The 3,482-nt window shown below is 40.3% G+C and overlaps 1 long non-coding RNA gene across 3 annotated transcripts in view; it reads left to right on the forward strand.

Annotated features, from left to right (window-relative positions):
- Positions 1 to 574: 574 nt before the first annotated feature.
- Positions 575 to 3,482, forward strand: part of LOC106522451 (uncharacterized) — a 118,687-nt gene continuing 115,779 nt past the window's right edge. For all 3 annotated transcript variants that reach the window (XR_001310790.1, XR_001310789.1, XR_001310791.1), the window contains exon 1: positions 575 to 842. This is a non-coding gene — a long non-coding RNA (uncharacterized LOC106522451). The remainder of the gene's footprint in view (positions 843 to 3,482) is intronic.

Here is a 3,482-nt window from a genome sequence, read left to right on the forward strand (position 1 = left end):
TCCATCCATCTGTTGGAAAAATATGCGTTGTTCAATATGGTATGTCCGAATAAACAGGATTCAGCTGGGTTTCTTCTTCAAAACTTTATTTTCAATCTTCTGACTCCAATCAGGTTCATTCAGCTCTCAGCAGCACAGGCCTCAGCGTACAACCTTGGGCTGAATCAAAACAAACATGGGAGCTCTGCTCTGAACAGACACTCTGCAAAAACACTGACAACTTCTTTCTACTATAAAAATGAATTGAGCTTATAATGTTCATYCCTTCCTGGTTACACCCCAGTCTCCATCTACTCCATCCATCCTTTGACTTTGAATTTACATATGTTGTTCAAATGATTCGATTGGTTGTCTTCTTTTGATTGACACCTTTTTTGACCAACTGAGTTCGTCTATTGACTCTCCAGAGTCTAAAATGTGTGGCAAGTTCCTCATGTCCCACCTGTGCTACAATTGATTGACTGTGAAATCGGCCAATCAGCTTCATTCTGATACCACGGCTGTGTAACCAATCAAGTAACCTTTTATTCAATATGCAGCTTTAGGGGGCGTGGACTTTGTGTGGAGACAGAAATGAACTGAGACACAGCCATCTGACGTGGCAGCCATTTTGTCTGTGGAGTGTTGACGTCAGTGGGCATTTTTTATGGTTTATTTTGGATAGTTAGTTGACTAAATAGGCTGTTAAAGAAGAAAATATTTGTTATGAAGTGTTCCGAGTGCTTCAAGGCAAGAAAGAGTGATTTTTGTGGCCAGGAAATATCACAAAAGAATTATACCTTTTTTCCAAACGCCATTTTGGATCGTTTTTGGTCAGAAAGAGGACAAATTATGCATCAAAAGTAAGTAAAAATGCTTATTTATTTATTTATTTATTTATTTATTTATTTATTTATTTATTTATTGTTGCTGGTATTTTTATAAGCTATGGGAATTTTAATGCTTTGAAAAAGTGAGTACTTATTTGTTTATGTTTTTTTTTTTTTGCCGTGTTTTGGCTGTTTACTGGTGGAGATTTTCTGCCTGTTGCCCACATTGTTCATATTTCTGATTAATATTTTTAAATTTTTGTACTTTAATCATGCTGTGAGTAAATATGGATGGTATGATGTGATTTATGTTTTTTAATTTTTTATTTGTGCCCTGAAGTCTCTGTGTTGAAACGTAAAAAAATTACAGTATTTGTAAATGTTTGTCCAGTTTGGACATTTTCTGGAGATGTGTCCAAGTATGATGGACATGCTGAACTTTTCAACTTTGATGCTMCTGTTACCAAATTTAAACCATTAATAGTTGGGAACCCATAGTTTAACCTAATTCTTTTTCCTTAATACATCGTTCCCTTCATGTTCTGGAACACTTAAAATGTCTTGYAAAATTTTAAGTGAGAGTTTATTGTATTTTAACTTCACCTAAATACTAGTTACAGTTACAAAAATGATGATGACTTAAGTTAAATAAGCAGATTGTTAGCTTTACATAGAGACTAGGATTGTGATTTTATTCCAGAGGAGTCAAGAGCAGTATAATTTAATTTGAATACTTTTTGAGGAATTTTAGGCCCGACAGCCTGCGCAGGTCAACAGGTCATCATCGCACTCCCAGGTGCAGGATTTTAGGCAGAGTGGCTCAAAATGTTCATCATCAAAGAAACATTTCAGCTGCTTGTGTTGTTTTTATCAGAGCTACAGTATGTTTGCTCCATCAAACTCTGATTTATAAAAATCTGCTCCTCTCCTAAATGAGCGCTCAATCATGGTTGTGAGAGATGACTTCCTCATGAGACTAACTAAATATTATTACACGCTTCATATTTTAAATCAAAGCTGCGCCAAAAAGTTTCCAGACGCCCATTTCGTTTTAATCCRATTCACTGAAATAACAGCCATAAAGTCTTATTTATGGCGTTTTAGACAAGAAGAGCCTGTGTTTGAAGCTGCTATGGAGAAACGCTGCAACAGATGCCACAGTGGCGTCTTTACACTGAAAAATACTTTTTAAAATATTCCCCCTTTAACACTTTATTTTTCCTGTTAGTGAGTAAATCATGTGTTTTTCCAAGAAGGTTTCATACAAAACATGTCCAGCAGTGTTGAAAAAGTCTCCCCTCACTCAGGAGCTTGTTGCCACATTTCTAAAAAGCCACATTATGGAGAGCTTTTTTAAAATGTTTCCAAGCATCTTGGCTTTGCTTTCAAAACCAAGCCTTTGCCAGAAGTTGGGAGTGGAGGAAGGAGAAGAAGACTGAGGAGAGAGAGAGAAAAAAAGACATCTCAAGTTAAATTTAAAGATGTGTTTCTCTTGGACGCGGCGCTGCACTGCCATAAACCAAGGGAGACATTTTCATGCTCCACATTTTTCATGGTTTCTCTAGGAGTTTCCTCCCTTCCTTTCTCACTCCACCTTGGCTCCAGAGTTACCTACTGCCAGCAAGGCACTGTGGGGTGGCCGGTTCCTCCCSTCCACTCCTCTGAAATGCTCACTTGGTTGTCCTTGGATGTTCTCTCTCAGCGGAGAAGCCCTCAGAGAATCCACCACCTGGACGGCACATCTTAAGCCCTCTTTCAGCGCCCACGTCCAATAACACGCCGCCTCCGCGTGATCACGTCTGAGCTTCGGGTCCTCTGACCTACCGCCACGGTTTTATTGGAGCCGTTTTATTGCAGGCCTCTGCGTCGAGCCAGCCTCGTGCGGTGCACGCTGTAATTTGTGAAGGGGGTGCAGAGGTTGGTATTAATTAAGGACGTGAAACGGGCAGCGGCCCAACCGCCATGCCCGTTTCCAAACAGGCGAAATTCACTGAGTGATGTGCACGTTGGGATGGGGGGGATTACGGCCCAGCTCCGGCTGCCCGCTGAGATGCAAACACAAAGTAAAAAAAAAACACTTTCTTTTCACATGACCTGTCATCAGCAGCAAATTTTCACTCGGCTGTTTGAAAACGGGGCTTCTTGAACTGCCTGCGGCTTTAAAAACGAAGCGTGCGCTCGGTTCCAGGCATCGGTCAGAGCTGATGTGTGCAAATGAGAGAGTTGCTTGAGTTTTGAAAACCTCACCGCTCGGCTTCCAGGAGTTATTCTTTCGCTCGCTGACGAGGATATCAGGTTGGATTTTCGGAGTTTAGGTACAAATTAAGAGGTTCCTAAAACCAACTGGAGTTGAGCAGAAATTAAAGCTCAAAGTTTGTTTTGAAGCTTTGATTCCTGTATTGAACCTTCAGTGACACGTTTGTTGTTCCAAGCAGAAATATTTGACACAATCTAGTTGAGTCCTCAAAATCAGAGGTTGGATCGTCTGTCTTTGTRATCAGATTGTTTGCTGTGTTTCTATCTGTACGAATCACAGGATGAAACTGTTGCTGSTTGACCTTTTCAGTGCTGACTCTCACACAGACACCGCTGACAGACTCTGTTTCCATTGCAAATGTGCACAAAACTTTGTCGATATTCTGTTAATGTTGAAAAACACAGTTTCACAACTGT

This window comes from Austrofundulus limnaeus, unplaced genomic scaffold, assembly GCF_001266775.1.
Source record: "Austrofundulus limnaeus strain Quisiro unplaced genomic scaffold, Austrofundulus_limnaeus-1.0 Scaffold129, whole genome shotgun sequence".
In the NCBI taxonomy this organism is placed as follows: domain Eukaryota; kingdom Metazoa; phylum Chordata; class Actinopteri; order Cyprinodontiformes; family Rivulidae; genus Austrofundulus; species Austrofundulus limnaeus.